The sequence below is a fragment of the Astyanax mexicanus genome, unplaced genomic scaffold (genome assembly GCF_023375975.1).
Source record: "Astyanax mexicanus isolate ESR-SI-001 unplaced genomic scaffold, AstMex3_surface scaffold_33, whole genome shotgun sequence".
Taxonomy (NCBI): domain Eukaryota; kingdom Metazoa; phylum Chordata; class Actinopteri; order Characiformes; family Acestrorhamphidae; genus Astyanax; species Astyanax mexicanus.
In genome coordinates this window covers 4,733,581-4,751,303 of record NW_026040043.1, presented here as the reverse complement: position 1 = coordinate 4,751,303, position 17,723 = coordinate 4,733,581, and the positions used below count along the sequence as shown (strand labels likewise).

The following is a 17,723-nucleotide window of genomic DNA, read 5'->3' as shown; positions in this document are numbered from 1 at the left end:
GCCTAAAGCACAAGGCCGGTTTTCTCCAAGATAGCGTGGTTTATGCCACAGGTGTCTGGAGATACGCCTCACTCTGATCCTAAATCCTGGTCCAAATCAAAACCCTGAACCAAATTCTTACCTTGACCTTAACCTCAGTTCAAATGCTGGTAAAAATCCTAACCTTGATCTAATCTTTAACCTTAGCTAGATAGCTAATCCTAAACTCTGGTTTGTTTGCATTCTGAAACACTTCTGTGGACGGTTCAGACTTTCAGATCAATGACAGAAAATTGAATCAGGCATTTGTCACCCATTAAACAATAAAAGAAGAACAAGAGGTGTTGTGTGTAAATCCAACTCTGCTTTGCAGGCAGATGCGTCACTTAGCAGTATGGGTCAGAATACGCTTGTGATTCTGGATCTACTGTAACTGTAGATTAACCCTTATTTATAAACAGAAATAAAAGGAATCCCAGGGGAATCTTTTACATTCGTTCTGCTGAAGGATAAACCAGCATTCGAGGAGAGACAGATTCAGAATTCAGCTCAACACCTGAAGAAATGACAGCTCGCTGACCGTACAACATTCTACAAACCAATTAATGTCCAGTATAGCGAGACTTTACCCACATAGGTGAAGACAACAGGATGTAGTAAAGTCAAGTTTTAACAAATCTGGAGATATATAGAGATATGACAGATCTTATGATAGAACCCTAATAAATCATGGTACTTTTATTGTCCGTATTTAAGTACATCTAAATGTAAATCTTTTTCTTCTTTTACTCCAGTGGAGGTCTAAAGGGAGGAGTTTAACTGGAGTAATATGTGATGTTGTGTATCTGTACTGTAACTGCAGTACAGGGTGTGTGTAGTTCCTCCAGCACTGTGAGCTGCTGAGTGTAGATCTCTGGATCTAGGCAGCACTACAGTACTGACTATAGTACTGTACAGTATCTACAGACTAGAGGAGGGTTTAGACTCTGGAGTCTAGTCTCACTCGCTGGAGAAACTTTCTGAGTGAACAGTTAAGAGCTTCTGTAAGTGTGATAAACGCTATAAATGTAAATCTATAAATAAAGCCCTGTTTTCACAGTCAGACTGATAACAGTTCCAGTATTTCCACAGTTCTACAGACTGAACTCGCTCTGTAATCCTGATACATCACTTCTGTACACTAAGAACACGCGTTATTTACACTCTATTTTATATAAAGCTAAGAAGGAGAGGAACTCCAGGCTGTAAAAGCTGTTTAATCTGTAGTTTATAAACTCTAAACTCACCTTCTGACTCCTGCTGCAGAGCTGAGGCAGATTCTACAGGGAACGCCCCCTTCCTGAAGGTGTGGCTCCTCAGGCAAGTTTACCGTAATGAACAGATTATAAGCTCCCTGGAATTAATCCCTACTGAAAGAACTGCATTACTGGATTCTGCTTTATACAGTATAAAGTTTTACGGTTTATACTTATCTGGTGCTGGTTTAGATAGTAACCCAGTCTGGCCAGGCAGACCAGAAAAACAGCATCCAAAATATAAATTATGCTGCTCTGTTCTGGTTTGGTTTGTTCAGAGAAACAGCCCATATGGAAAAAAATGTATGTAAATTAGTGGTGTCAAAAAAAACCCAAAAAACTAATTAATCACATAATCAAATTAATATGTAATTAATCACACATTTTCTTCTGTAAGACTAAGCTTTTCATAATGGGTATTTAAATGGGATAAAAGGGATTAGTGATAGAAACATTTAGATTTGTATAATAAATATTTGGATTAACACAACAATATTCTATGAATAAATCATGTATAAAATCATGAATACAATTTTTAATATACTGGCAGCTTCTTGTTTTAACTGCCTAATATAAAGTGTTAATGTTTACAGCCCTAATAAAATGTATTCATAAAATATATTAGAAAAGAATGAAATGCCCAAAATATTACGTTTCTTTAATATACTATAATTGTTTGAAATACATTTTGCAATTTAAGAATATATTTAAAATGCATTTCACATATAAAGGAATACATACATTTCTATTCCATGTGGGTTAAATGTAAATAATTTTCTAACTGTTTTTCTTTCCCATATAGAATATAAATATACAGATCGGTCATATACAGAGTGTTTCTATTTTAATCAACTTCTATTTTATTCAGTTTTATTTTGGAGGTTTTGGCGCATTCTGCTGATTGAAACATGCCACAACACCCCCTTACACAACATTCTCACATAGCTTATCCTATTACAACACTGCTATAAGAATGAAGAGGAGGCAGCTCAAATAAAAATAACATTATTATTACTGTTATTATTAATAATACCAACAACAATATTAATTAGAATAATACGTTATTTAATATATATTGATAGAAATAATATGATTAACAAACAAATACATAAACAATTATAAATATAGTGATTCATTTATTTGCATGTATTTAATATATTGTAAGTAGTACCAGTTATATAATAATAATAATAATAATAATAATAATAATAATAATAATAATAATAATAATAATAATTGTTATTCTTATTATTATTATTATTATTAATATTTAATTGTTTTGTTGTTAAGATGTTATTAGTTTTTATTAATAAAATAATGGCCAGTAAAATCATAATTATGACTAAAATGTTTATTTTCAGGTTGTAAGTCAGTAAAAGTGAAGTAGATGGAGCATGATAATTAATACTAAATTAATAATAATTAATAGAAAAACAGAGACTTCTCCTAAAATACAGTAAAACATCTGAGTGACAGTCTCTCGGACCAATGAGAGCACTGCGTGGGCGGGGCCTGACCTGAGCTCTGATTGGTTGGTGTTACAGCGCGGTGTTACAGCGTGAGCTGATGTGAAATTTATAGGGTTTAATTTCCACATTCTGAGCGTTATTTCCTGAAAAGCTGGACTGTTGGACTGAAAGCTGAGGACTTTTCTCTGAGCTGAACGTTTTAAAATTGTCAGCGGTGGGGGGTTTGGGTGTGGGAGAGAGATACGTTTTAAAATCGAAAATTTGTTTTGGTTTACACAGAGAAACAGCCAATATGGAAAAGAAATGTATGTCTTTGTGTCAAAATAAATCTAATTGATAATGGGTATTTAAATGTGAATAAAAAAATCAGTGTTAGAAACACTTAGATTTGTATAATAAATATTTGGATTAACACAACAATATTCTATGAATAAATCATGTATAAAATCATGAATACAATTTTTAATATGATGGTAGCTCCTTGTTTTAACTGCCTGATTTAACGTGTTAATGTTGACAGCCCTAATAAAAATGTATTTATAAAATATATTTTTAAAAAGTATGAAATGGCCAAAATATTAGGCTTATTTAATATATAATTGTTTGAAATACATTTTGCAATTTAGGAATATATTTAAAATGTATTTCACATATACAGGCATACATACATTTCTATTCCATGTGTGTTAAATGTAAAAAAAACTGTATTTATTTCCCATATATAATATAAATATATAGATCTGTCACAATAATTACATTATCAGATTATTGTACAATATACAGGCATAACCTCAGTAATTGTTGTTAACTGCAGAACTGCTAACTGTGTTTAGATAAAAAGGATATTCCATTATAATGAAAGAGGCAGAAGGTTAACTCCGTTTTAAAACAGCAGTTTGATTTTTCTGAAACTGGAGAATTATTTTATTTTTAAGTGTTGCTATTTTAATCAGCTTCTATTTTATTCTTGAGGGTTAATTTTATTTTATTTTTGATGTTTTGGCGCCATCTACTGAATAAAACATGTCACAACATCCAGCAATAAGTCAAATCAAGTCAAGTCATTATCAACCGCTTTATCCATTAAGGGTCGCGGGGGGTGCTGGAGCCTATCCCAGCCGGCATCGGGCAGAAGGCAGGATACACCCTGGACAGGCCGCCAATCCATCGCAGGGCAGACAGACACAGACAGACAAACAGACACATGCAGTCACACACTCACACCTACGGGGCAATTTGTATCTGACATCCAATTAGCCTGAACGTGCCGTCTTTGGACTGTGGGAGGAAACCGGAGCACCCGGAGGAAACCCACGCAGACACAGGGAGAACGTGCAAACTCCACACAGCCCCAGCCGGGAATCAAACCCAGGCCGTCTTGCTGTGAGGCGGAAGTGCTACCCACTGCGCCACCGTGCATCCAGCAATAATATTATAGGAAATGATATGATACCAAAAAAAACAAATTAATAAACGATTATAAATATAGTGATTCGTTTATTTGCATTTATTTAATATATTTCAACAAAATAATAATAAGAATACAAAGTAAAATGATAAAATGATAACTAATTCATCATTGAATATATAATGGTAATAATAAGATAAATAACAAATAATATTTATAAACATTAATAAGTAATTATTGAATATATGTCAGAAATAATATTAACGAACAAGAAATAAAGAATTAATGTCATTGTTTGTATTAATTTAATATTAATAATTTTTTGTATTTATTTACTACTTTATAAGTAATACAAATTGTAATAATAATAATAATAATAATAATAATAATAATAATAATAATAATAATCAGAAGAAGAAGAAGAAAAATAAATTATTATTAATAATTAATTATTTAATTATTATAATTTTCATTAATATTACTTACTGTAAGTGATATTTGATCATTTTGTTGTTAAGTTTTTATTTGTTTTTATTAATAAAATATGAGACAGTAAAATCATAATTATGATTAAAATGTATATTTTCAGGTTGTAAGTCAGTGAGAGTGAAGCAGATGAAGTGTAATAATTAATAATATATTAATAATAATTAATAGAGAAACTCTGAGCTGCTAAAAAAAATCTGAGTGACAGACTCTCTGACCAATGAGAGCACTGCGTGGGCGGGGCTGTATCACCGTGACCTGAGCTCTGATTGGTCGGTGTTACAGCGCGAGCTCTCTCCTGGGTTAGAGGAGGGTTAGCTGAAGCTCCTCCGTTATGATGTGAAATTTACAGGGTTTAATTTCCACAATCTGAGCATTATTTCCAGCGTGTAGATCAGGTTTATTTACAGTATCAGTAAGATATCAGTGCAGTATGAGTGTTATTCTCAGTTCTGAGCTCCGTGTGAGGGATATAAAGGAGTTGGACTGAAAGCTGAGGACTTTTCTCTGAGCTGAATGTTACTGGAGCTGAACTGAGGAGCTGCTTCACGGGTTAAATTCTGTCTTTAAAAGGTGAGGAACCGGATACTTTCAGGAGTGGAGCTGCAGAGTGAGTTAGACTGAGTCTAAACTCATATCTAGCTGTATCTGTGGGTCAGTCTGAGGGGGGGAAAGGGGTTAGCGTTAGCTATGGTACAGTTAGCCCCTCCTGAGGCAAATGTTATCCCTTTCCCGCGCTTTTCAGCCCCAGCGCGAGACACCTCTTTTCCCGCGCTTTTCAGCTCCAGCGCGAGACCCCCCCTCACAGAGCGCGTTCTGCATAACAATGAACTGCTAGTAAAATGTATACAATAATTGCTATATATTAATTATTATTTGTAACAGACAGTGTTACTTAAAAAAAAACATACACACATTTGCTATTGCAATATTTTTTTTTAATAAAATAATCACCATTCTATGAGCTGCTTACAGGCTACTTGTTGAGTGGTATTTGCCATATTGTTGGGTGATCCTGGCAACATTGTGTATGTTTGGGTCAGAATGGCAGACTTTGATGTGGAGAAGTTTTTTTCAGAGGCATTAAGCCGTGTTAGGTTCGCAAGGCTTACAAAACCTCAGCTTATTAAAATTGTAGAGCATTATGATGTTGATGAGGTTTCAGATGAGATGAAAAAGTCAGAAATTGTGAACTGTCTGCTTTTATATTTCGGCATATCTGATGTGACGGCTGAATTGGCTAGGTCAGAAGCTATGAAAGAGCGAGAGTTTTCTAGAACGAGTAGAGAGAAGGAGTTGGAGTTAGAGAGGGCTCAAGTAGAATTGGAGTGTTCAAAGTTGAGTCAGCTCAATAGCCAACGCCAGCGTGAACATGAAAGTAAATTTGATATAACCAAGTGCTTCGCGCTAATGCCTCGGTTCAGCGATGACACTTTCTTCGAAGCTTTTGAGCGTACGGCGAGAGAGAGAGACTGGCCTCAGTCTGAATGGGTTACTCTGGTGCGTTAAGAGTTTATTGGAAAAGCCCAGGAAGCCTATGTAGCGCTCGATGCTGTAGATTGTACTGAATATGTTGCAGTAAAACAAGCGGTACTGCGGGCGTACGAACTGGTACCGGAAGCATATCGTCAGCAGTTTAGAGCAGGTAGGTTGAAACCAGGTCACACGTACGTTGATTTAGCTAGACAGCAGGAGTTGGTGTTTGATAAGTGGCTACGCGCTAGTGAGACTCATACTTTTCAGGATCTTCGGCAGCTAATGTTGATTGAACAGTTTAAAGAAAGTGTCCCTAAGCATGTTGCTGTGCACTTAAATGAACAGGTTATAGAGACCGCTAGAATGGCAGCCGAAATAGCAGATAATTATGTCTTAATACATCAGGAGCCTTGGGCTGAAGCAAGGAAGGTAAGTCTCCAGAAGCAGGATAAGGAAGAGAGAGCAGGCAGAGAGAGCAGAAGTCCAGGTACAAGGTATTTCCCCGGTAAGCCTCAGTTTAATAGTCGTCCTTTAAAGGACATTGTTTGTCATTTTTGCAAGAAGCCTGGGCACATAAAGCCTAGATGCCCCATGTTAAAAAGGGAGTATTCCAGAATGGAGAATCGTCCAGTAGCTCTAGTGTCTGATGCTGTATTTTACCCTATGAAAGGTGAGTTAGAGACAGTGGTAGGAGCTAAGTCCCCTATTTACCGGAGTTTTGTGTCAGAAGGTTTCATATCTGTTGCCGAGGGAGAACCAGAGGTCCCTGTTACCATTCTGAGGGACACTGGTGCTGCCCAATCTTTGTTGCTAGGTAGTGCCCTTGATTTGCCCAGTTGTACTTCTGTAAAAACCTCTGTCTTAATTGAAGGTGTAGCAAGAGAGTATCTTTCTGTGCCATTGCACAGGGTATTCTTAAAGTCAAACGCAGTGACTGGTGAGGTTATTTTGGGGGTGGTGCCCTCCCTGCCAGTTAAGGGCATTAGCCTATTATTGGGTAATGATCTCGCTGGTGATCATGTTTGTATAACCCCAATGGTGAGTGAAACTCCCTGTATTAATGAGACAGAAGCTCTTGAGAAAGAATTCCCTGAAGTTTTTTCTGCCTGTGTGGTTACTCGTGGTCAGTCTCGTCGGGCAGAGGCCAGAGCTGAGCCAGCTGTAGCTAAAGGTTTTGATCATTCAGATGGACCTTTTTTGGCACTAGCTGATACTTTGTTTGCTAGTTTACTTGGGGGATGTAATGATAAGCAGTTTAATAAGGAGAAATTGATCCAGGAGCAAAATAGAGATCCCAGTTTGGCTACTCTTAGGGAAGCTGCTGTGTCCTTCGCAGAGATGCAGATAGTAGCTGAGGGTGTGTACTGGCGTGATAGTGTTTTGATGCGCAAGTGGCGCCCACCAAATCGTCCAGCCCTTGAGGATTGGAGTGTGAGAGAGCAAATTGTGCTTCCGCAGTGTTTTAGAGAGGAATTTCTACGTTTGGCACACGAATCACCAATGTCAGGTCACTTAGGCATTCGAAAAACGCAGCAAAAACTAATGCAGCATTTCTATTGGCCTAAGTTCATGTCATGCATGTCAGATAGTGGGCAAGCCCAACCAGAAAGTTCCACCAGCCCCATTGTATCCACTGCCTGTATGTGAGGAACCATTTACTCGGGTCCTAATTGACTGTGTAGGGCCTTTGCCCAAAACAAAAAAAGGCAATGAATACTTGTTGACCATCATGGATTTGACAACACGTTTTCCAGAGGCCATTCCTTTAAGGAACATAAAGGCTCGCACCATTTTAGAAGCTTTACTGACCTTTTTCTCTTGTTTTGGCCTGCCAAGAGAAGTACAGTCAGACCGTGGGTCTAACTTTGTGTCTGGTGTCTTTCAAGAGTTAATGCATGAGCTTGGCATTGATCAGATAGTTTCTTCATCGTGGCATCCTCAGTCTCAAGGGACGATCGAAAGATGTCATCAGACATTAAAAACTATGATAAAAACCTACTGTGTACAGTTCCCTGGGGATTGGGATTCTGCAGTGCCATTTTTGTTGTTTGCCATCAGAGATACTGTTAATGAGTCCACTGGATTTACCCCTTTTGAGTTAGTCTTTGGCTATGAGGTGCGGGGCCCCCTAAAGGTGGCCAAAGAAATGTTCCTGAAGCCTGAAAATGATGGCAGTTTGTTGCAGTATGTATCCATTTTTCAGGATCGTTTGTGGTCAGCATGTGAGGTTGCTAGACAAAACCTGGGAAAAGCACAAGGACGGATGAAATGTCAGTATGACAGGAAAGCAGTGCAGCGGTCATTTGCAGTTGGGGATAAAGTTCTGGCATTTATACCAATACGAGGCGGTAATTTAAGTTGTAGGTTTTCAGGGCCTTATTCTGTGATCAAGAAGGTCAGTGATCGCAATTATGTGATTAGCACTCCTGAATGGAGATTAAAAACTAGACTGTGCCACATTAATTTATTAAAGCCGTATTATTGCCGCTCTAAAGTGCTTAACGCTACTGAGTCTGCAGAGGGCTCGAAATTGCCTGTTGCTACAGTGTCTGTGAGTGTCACTGATGGGTTTTGGACTCCTCAGTCTGAAAGACAGTTGGAGGAATCAGTTGCTGTCACTGATTCCGTATGTAGAGTAGTGGAGCAGGATGACGGTGGACAGGAAGAATTGGTAAGCGTCCGCTTAAAGAATTCTGAATATTTGCTAGAGTTGTCCAAACATCTTTCTCATCTTTCATTAGAGCAACGGATAGATATTGAGAATTTGATTCAGGAGTTCCCGACTCTGTTTAAGGATTCTCCTGGTTTAACCCCACTTGCTGTGCATGATGTAGATACAGGGGACGCGACACCCATTAAACAACATCCTTATAGGCTACCTCCTTGTAAGCTGAAGATTGTAAGAGAGGAATTGGCTTATATGCAGGAGATAGGAGTCATAGAACCAGGTCAGAGTGATTGGAGCTCTCCAGTGGTGCTAGTACCGAAGCCGGATGGTACAGTTAGATTTTGTGTGGACTACCGGAAAGTTAATCTGGTCACAAAGTCTGATACCTTTCCTATACCAAGACTGGATGATTGTATCGATCGCATTGGAAAAGCCAAATGTGTTTCAAAACTTGACCTTTTAAAAGGCTATTGGCAGGTGCCGCTGTCAGATCGTGCTCAGAAGGTCTCTGCATTTGTGACTCCCGAAGGTCTATATCAGGGGTCGGCAATTAAGTTTGGCCGCGGGCCAGATTTTTTCCAAGCCATTACATGGCGGGCCACAAGCACTTGGCGGGGGGGGGGGGGGCGGGGTTATTGGCGGGCGCGGTGGCGGGAGGGCGCTCTTAAAATGACAAGCAGACATTCAAGTGGGCTGATGTGGGTGAAATCTGTGGACTGACCATTGGGGGCGCTATTAATGATATACCTGTTTGTTAAATAAAAAAAAACAAACGAATAAAAAAAAATAACAGAATAAAGAAGCTAGCAGTTATCTAACAGCCCGTGGCTCTATCAAAAAATCTTTAATACATTTTTCTGTTTTGGAAAATTAAGTTTCTAAATGAAGAGCATTTTTGAGACGGACAGTCCGATTTTTTTTTTTCATTATAGTTCAACCTCACGGGCCAGATGTTTCTTGCTTGCGGGCCGCATCTGGCCCGCGGGCCGCCTATTGCCGACCTATGGTCTATATTGTTGCAAAGTTCTGCCTTTTGGAATGAAAAATGCCCCAGCGACCTTTCAGAGGTTAATGAATCAAATCACAGCAAGTTTAGCTAATGTGGTTATTTATTTAGATGATGCCGTGGTCCATAGTGAGTCGTGGCAGGATCATGTAAAGCACCTGAGAGAACTGTTTCAACGTCTGCATGAGGCTCAGCTGGTTGTAAACTTACCAAAATGTGAGCTCGGAAAAGGGCAGGTGACCTACCTAGGCCATCAGGTAGGCCAGGGTAAAGTAATACCTAGGCAAGCTAAAGTTCAGGCCATTTTAGATCTCCCAAGTCCACGTACTCGTAGAGAGCTGATGAGGGTTTTAGGCATGTGTGGGTTTTACCGGAGATTCGTTCCAAATTTTTCAGCTGTAACAGAACCTTTGACACATCTACTGAGGAAAGATGTGAAGTTTTACTGGACAGAAGAATGTGCTAAGGCTTTTGATCAGATCAAGGCAGTGTTGGCATGTCGCCCCGTGTTGGTGGCTCCTGATTTTAATGTTCCATTTAAGCTGGCTGTGGATGCATGTGATGTGGGAGTCGGTGCAGTATTACTCCAGTCAGATGAGTCGGGAGTAGACAGGCCAGTTGCTTATTTCTCAAAAAAGCTTAACAAACATCAGAGAGCTTATTCTACCATAGAGAAGGAGGCGTTGGCTTTGGTTTTAGCCATTCGCCATTTTGAAGTGTATGTGTCCAGTGTCGCAGGTGATTTGGTCGTATATACTGACCACAACCCTCTTACTTTTCTAGCGAAGTTTCAGACTTCTAACCAGAGAGTGTTCAGGTGGAGTCTGGTTTTACAACCGCACAGCCTGGTAATACAGCATGTGGCTGGGAAAGACAATGTAATTGCTGACACGCTGTCTAGGATGCCTGCAGTAACTTGAGGGGAAAATGACAGTTGAGGACAAAAGAGTACCATGGTAGCAGATGTGATTGTAGAAGGAGTTCTGTAAAATTTGGATGTACATTGTGTGCAAGTCGATAGAGATGACTAGGGTATCTGTATAATATTAGTATTGTTTTATCCCTTAAAAAAAAAAAAAAAAAAATGGAAAAAAGTATAAATGAAAGATTTGTATATATCTATAAAAATGGTGGGAGAATTTGTTACATTAGTTTTTTTTTTCTTTAGGGGGGGAAGGATGTTAGGAAATAGATGTTTAAAGATATTTAGGTCACATGGTTAGGGACAGCCACTGATTTTCCAGGGGAGCTCAGATGACGTCACTTACCTGTGACCAATAAACTCGTTTTCTGTGTATCATGGCGGGGGACTGGAGTTTGGTGGTGTGTTAGGAGGCACGCTGCGGCCCATGTCTCCCTGCCTGTGCCATACTTTATAAATCCTCCTCCAGAGCATCGTGTATGGATTTTTTTTCTTTCTTTGTGATTTCCACCACCAACCGTTACAACACAAAACTGAACTAAACCACAGACGGACTGGAGTCGACGACTGTGCTGGCCCAACGTAGCGTCGCGGGGGAAAACCGCCACCGGAGTAGGGCTGACCGGAACGGCCGGGTAAGCTGACCTCTCTCTGTGGCTCCAATAGATATTTTTACACGCAGTTACATTAATACTGACGTTCACGTTTTTACACCACGTAGGGACAGCCTTAATGTTATGAACTCACCTTGGTTCCCTAGACACGTAGCTTAGCTACCTATTTAATAGACGAGCTAATTAATTTAGGAGGACTAGTTAGCTTCCAGGTAGGTGGTTCGTAACATTCAAGAATTGAGCAACTTGAGTTTATTCTCCCCAGGGGCCTTAGTTCTCTTCTCTCACTGAATAACAGGATGTGGTGTGATTAAGAAGAAAAGAGATTATTCAGCATCTTAAAATGAGTGTTTAGCTTTTTGTTATAGACTCTAAATATCCTCAAAATATTCAATTCGTTATACAGGTTGTATGTTATTAAGCCTGACGTGACAAAAAAAATAAAACAATATTTACTATTATTATTTTAAACTTTTTTTTTTTATTTGAAAGCGATTTTTTGTCAGTTATATTCTCCAGATGCTATTATAAATGCTGCTGTGAATGCTGAAATTAAGCGCTAGCTGTTAGCTATTTGTTGATTTATTTTATAATCTAAACACTTGTTTTCTCTTGTAGTTATTTTTTTAATATTTGTGTGATAATGGGCTACAGGTGAATTTGATTGGACCTTGTTCTATATGCTGTTGACTGTTGATGTTTAATGTGGGTAAAATGTGCTCCAACTGGTTTTAAACTGGTTGTCTGTTTTTCTTAAGAAAAGAATATGCAGCCAGTTCCTCATTCATTCCAGTGGAGTATGTGTACAAATCTACAAAATGCTGTTTAAAACAATCCAACCTGACTTATTAGGAAACCCAGCGCTGACTAAATCCTGAGAAAAACAGATTTTTTAAACTGATTTATATTAAATATATAATACTTTATTTATTTATTCTGCTAATTATTCTGAATTATTTGTCCGCTGATATTTACCATAGATTTAGAGAAATTGACACAATTCCAACTCCAGATTGTTCCGTCTCATCAGAAGGGGCAGCATGCATGTTTTTTGGTTTGATGTGTGGTTTCATAAAGCTGATTTCTAAATTCTTAGCAAACAGCAAAGCAACCATCTGGTTTTGCTACTTATCAACAGCATTGCCATTTTTGTCAGCAAATGCAATTTTCTATTCTTTTATTCACTAATTTTAACATTTATGTTAGTATAATATTATATAGTACTGATGGTTAAATAAGTAATATAAGTTGTATTGTTGTGAGAGATTGGCATATCATTATCTAATCACCTTCAGTACGACTTAGAATACTTAACTCAGTATTCAGTGCTTTCATATTGTGAGAGACACAGTGTGTGAAAGGAGACAGATCTACATGTTCATCACTACAGAGCGTGATTATACTCTTTTCATTCTTGTTTTGTTTAGAATTTAAACCTCCAATCAGAGACCACTCAGCAGTTAAACTGGTGTTCAGTAGTGTAACTACAGACCACACACCACCATTGATCCAACTACTGACTACAGTATAGATCAGACTAGACATCACTAACTACTGAACACAGACTACTTATCCTGCATTACTGAGATTTAGATCAAACCGGTTTTAGAGACGCTGTTCAGTGATCCACACCCACAGTGATTTGATCTCACACTCAGTAATGCTGTAAACAGTCTATCACTGACATTCAGGAGGTGAAGATATCGTTTCTTTAATATCACACACAGTGTCCTGAAATATAAAGGTAAGGAATAACTCCTGATTATTAATTTATGCTGTGACTGTAATATTTACTGTATGTACTTTGTGCTTATTAAGTCATGTACTTTTATTTGAGGGTTTTATTTTATTTTATTTATTAATTTATTTACAATGCTGTGCATTGTTTGCTTTATCAGGAAAATTGTGTGTGAGAGGAGAATCTGTGTTTTCTGATAAAAAAAAATAAGACCCAGTGTATAAGACAGAAACTATTTTTCGTTTCAATGGTGATGCTACACCTGCATAAGTAATAAAACACAAAAAAGTAGAAAATTACCTGGTATATTTTAATGTATTATTTGTATTAAATATAATTGTGCAAATGCAAAGGGAAATACCAATTATTATCACTTGTTTTTGTAACTAATACAAACTAAGACATGTTGTAACAGTAACATACCAGATAAAGAGCAATCCTGAACTACATGTAACTGTCAGGGTCAGGCAGAGTTGAGATAAGCAGAAATATGATAAAAGGCCTTTAATGAAAAAAGGGAAATCCAAACTCATGGTCAACCACAGGCAGGATCAGAGAGACAGTCCAGGTCAATAGAAGAGCAGGTCACTATAAGAGATCATACACAGAAAAGCCAATAATACAGGCAATATAAATACTTTGTGGACAGAGAGAACCAATCAAATACTCTGCAGGGAGTGAGTAAAGTGCAGGGGTACATATACTGAGTGAAACAGGTAAAGTCGATATTCAGGTGATTGTGGTCTAATTAGTCATGTGAGAGGGTGAATGAGTGATGTCAGTGTGTGGTGCATTCTGGGCAATGGAGTCCGGAGCTGGGAGATCGCTGATAGACACAGGAGGAATAGAAGTGCCTTCAGTACCAGGTGTGACACTAACCAGTAGAGTTTCATCAGACCTGCAGCGTTGTCTGTGATTTAATCAGCTATAAATAAGCAGCTCAATCAGCTCATTTATGAAGCTAAACTAAAGATTTCAGACAATAAGATTCACTTCTCTGAACTGAACATCCACTAGAACCTGATCTGTTCAGTCAGGACCACCCAGCAGGTGCTCGTTATAGTTATTAACGTCTCTATATCCTATAATACTACAGTATACTACCATATCCAGTTATTAATGGTGAGATAAATAATAGATCTTCAGAAGTGTAGTTGAAGAGTGAGGGCGTGACACACCAGCACCAGCCTGTTCTTTCATTTCTGTGGAACTCTCTCTCCGGGTTCAGAGGAGGTGAAGGAGTGAGAGCATCAGATTCTTATTTTAGTTTTCATTATGTGTAAAGGATTATGTTCATATTACAGGCTTGAAGACAATATTTTTCAGAGCACAAAATCATATTTTTTGAAATCAGGATTGAGCCACATAAATGTATTCCAACCAGTGACTGTATAAAGCATGGACACCATGCTTCCATTCCCTTCTGTTCTATAAAGTTGAAGCCAGGATTTCGGCCATGTTGTTAAAAAAAGCGTATGCCTCCTTCTCAAACTACTGACCGCACAATAGTAATGTTGTGCCTGAGTTGTTGTCTTTGTTTATTTTCGTTTTCAGTAAAACCCAGAACCGGTTCTTGTTATTTCGCAGATATACAGTCTCTCTCTCTCTCTCTCTCTCTCTCTCTCTCAGTGTCCTGAGTTACTCCTGTGTGTGGAATGTGGTTTGTTGGAATCTGAAAGCAGTTTCTGTAATGAAATGTAGATAAAGTTCAGATAAACTCTTTCAGTTCTGATCATGATCTAACCTGATCTCACAGTTTATCTGTGAACACACACACGTTTCTACTATTAAAATACTTCCAGTCTAATTTCTGTGTGGATATATGGATATTAGAATCTATATAATCTAGTTTTACACAGTAACAGTAGATATTGAAGGAGCTCATTTTCAGTTTTTCTATAGAAAAATACAGCTTTTGTAACTGGAGAGAAACTGACTTCAGAAATAGACCGCTTGTGTAAACATAAATTACTCAACTCTGAGCTGATTGTATTGAGTTTCCATACACTGATCTGCATTTCTAATTGTTTAACCTGTAAACATTGGTTCTTTCTTTAATCAAATAACATGACATAGAATCTTTACTTTGAACAGAATCAGTTCTAAACAGTAAATAAACAAATGAGTTAGTAGAGACAAAATGTTAACACAGTTAACCTTAGTCAGACACACCAGGAGAACTGAACAACATCCAGTATAATAGTGAATATTTTAACAGCAACCAACTTTTTTTTTTCATGTAGGCACAAAAATACAGTTTAAACAGTATTTTTTTGGACATAAATGATTTAAATTTCTTCTGATAAATAAATAAATAAATATAAAATAATAACATTGTTGCAGCTACTATATACCCAATTTTCAGAGGTGGAAAGTAACAAATTACATTTACTCACTTTACTGTAATTAAGTAGATTTTATGAGTAATTTGTAATTTTTAAAGTAGTTTTTAAAATAGGTAATTTTACTTTTACTCAAGTACATTTTGACACAAGTAATTTACTTCGCTACACTGGAAAACTCCCCGTTACTGAGTAAAAATAAAATGCTGGGAAAAAAATAAACCAATAATTGGTTTAAATTGAACCAAAACGGGACGCTATTTGTTCCGTATTTTTATAAATGTCCAGTCCATATGTCTGACACTCACACCCCACTCCGCTGTGCTGCTGCAGCAAACGCTTACAGACACACCCCCGCCCTCTCACACACACACACACACACACTAGAACCTCGCGCCTTTTTAAGTCTCCGCTACAGACAGTAAGTATATGGCAAGCCAACTAAGCCAAAACGTGTGGGAAAGAAAACATCACGTGTCCACACATAAAAAACCTTGTGTTGACAGATAAAAACGTGATCTTTTTACGTGTAGAGGTGTAAATTTATGCCGTTTGTACATCACATGCTTTTTTCACCTGTACAGATATATTACGTGTACAGACGTAAAAAAATAACGTTGTTCCTGATATTTACTGTCCATCTCAAAAAGCCGCAGTTGCAATATGTAGCCTGTAGATGCCAACATTTACTGAGATGTAGAAGTCTTTCCGCTGAAGCATCATATCTCTGAATTGTCAGCTTTCCAGGCATGAAAAGCAGACTTTGCAGGTTTGGGCTATTTTCATGTGTAACTTCCAAAAGATTTTGATTATAATTGGAAAACGACAAGGAGAAATATACACTTTTTACATTATAGGTGTGTGCTAAATCTAGAATTTAATAAGTGTTTGTGCACTAAATTCTCATTTAGTTCTTCATCTACTAAACTATGCCTGTACCACCACTAATATCTGGGCGGGGTAAACACTATGGATATAAAATAGCGGGTTTTGCGTCATGTGAAATAAGGGGTACATCATAGTCACATGATTACAACGTTTCAGTTACGTGGACCTTACGTGCAGAGTGTGTATGAGTATGTATGGGGCTATGTCACGGTGCGTTGACACTGCGTTGTAACCTTAAGCGTCTTATGATGTGTTGTCAGGCTTCCTTATTACAATGCAAATGTATGTATAGGCGCGTTTACTGATTGGATGTTAGATGAAAAGACGTGTATACACGAACAGTTTCACCGCCTGTACACGTGATATTTTTACGCGTGGAGGTGTTTCTTTCCCACACGTTTTGGCCTAGTTGGCTTGCCATATAAGTACTCCGCAAATTCGGCGCAAAAATACAGGCGTGAGTGTGAAGAGGGACGTGAGTGGAGATGATTATAAGTTAAACTGTAAAACGTGTCGGCGAGTGTTTTCGGTGGCGCGCGGTGGCTCTCTGATATCAGACGGCCTGAGAGCAACACTGCCCACACTCAGTGTCTCACTGCCCGAGCATCAGTCTCACAGTCCTTCATCCCCCACTCATCTCCTGAGACTGATATTTTACGGGTAATTATGTTATTATCTGGTTGTGATTTTGCCAGAAGATGTCAGTGTATGGGGCAGAGCTTATTTTAGTAGACTATTGTGGTTTAATTGATTAGTATGTTGAGTTTTGTCGAAAGAATGATTATATATATATGTCAATTTAAAGAACTAATCTAAATAAAGTATATATTAAATTCTTATATATTTTCTAATATATAAGGATTTCATTCATACTTATTTATTTTGCTTTGTTGATCCACAATGTCTCTGGGAGATCACTGGACACGGTATTACTCACAAACAAATATAAACATTTTAACACAAAATACACAGAAATCTGTAAAACATGTAAATAGTAGTTAAAGCATAGCAATGGCATGTTAAAAATAATAATGAACTGTAAAACTATAAAAATACAGTCACATATATGACCATAACCTTTTAACAGTAAAGAAAAAATGGATCATAGAAACCTATGCCACTTGTTCTAGAAAATGTTTTATGGGGTGGTCTGAACAAATACTGCCTGAAAGATCCAAATTATTATGTGGAATAATAGTTCATTTAAAACGATTTAATTTATGATTTGTTGTACTTTCTTTACATCAAATAATTAAAAGTAACTATGTAACTTTTAATCAAAGTACATTTTAAATTGAGTACTTTTTTACTTTTACTCAAGTAGATTTTTAGATGGGTACTTTTACTTGAGTAGAATTTTACCAAAGTAAAGGTACTTTTACTTAATTACATTTTTTCAGTACTTTTTCCACCTCTGCCAATTTTCTACTTC

The 17,723-nt window shown here is 37.6% G+C and overlaps 2 protein-coding genes across 4 annotated transcripts in view; both read left to right on the top strand.

Moving 5' to 3' along the window:
• Positions 1-4,929: 4,929 nt before the first annotated feature.
• LOC125789955 (uncharacterized) overlaps positions 4,930-17,723 on the top strand; it is a 176,463-nt gene continuing 163,669 nt past the window's right edge. The window contains exon 1 of the mRNA XM_049473059.1: positions 4,930-5,210. The gene's annotated coding sequence lies outside the window, so the exon portion shown is untranslated. The remainder of the gene's footprint in view (positions 5,211-17,723) is intronic.
• The window catches only part of LOC125789953 (uncharacterized), a 91,058-nt gene continuing 86,249 nt past the window's right edge, over positions 12,915-17,723 (top strand). For 2 of the 3 annotated variants that reach the window (XM_049473053.1, XM_049473051.1), the window contains exon 1: positions 12,915-13,067. The gene's annotated coding sequence lies outside the window, so the exon portion shown is untranslated. The remainder of the gene's footprint in view (positions 13,068-17,723) is intronic. The other variant, XM_049473050.1, reaches the window with a different exon arrangement.